This window comes from Penaeus monodon, chromosome 15 (genome assembly GCF_015228065.2).
Source record: "Penaeus monodon isolate SGIC_2016 chromosome 15, NSTDA_Pmon_1, whole genome shotgun sequence".
Classification (NCBI taxonomy): Eukaryota; Metazoa; Arthropoda; class Malacostraca; order Decapoda; family Penaeidae; genus Penaeus; species Penaeus monodon.
Window position 1 is genome coordinate 34,149,219 of NC_051400.1, and position 411 is coordinate 34,149,629.

A 411-nucleotide genomic window follows, 5' to 3' on the forward strand; every position below is an offset into this window, starting at 1 on the left:
CCTCCATCTTCTACCTTTCCCATCCCCGCTGTGCAACCCCGTCTCACCCTTAAATCTTCCTTAAATTCTCTCTTCCCCTTTCCATATCTGTCCCTTCTGCTGTCCTCCTCTTCCTCTTTAAAATCTCCCATATTCTCTGTTCCCTTATCCTCTTCCCTTCCTCTCCTATCCCCTATTTGTTTTCTCTGAGCCCCCTCTCCCTTCCTTCTCACCCATCCCATTTTCCTCTTTAAGTCCTCCCCGTTTCTCTCCTTTTTCTCTTCCCCTTCAACCTTTTCTCTGTAAGTCCCGATCACCTCCCTTTCACCCTCTCTGCCTTTTTTGCCCTATTTCCTTTGGCCCTCCCCTACTACCTTCCTTCTTAACCCCTCCCCTCGGATAGTAGTGTAGATGTAATTAATGTAATAAATA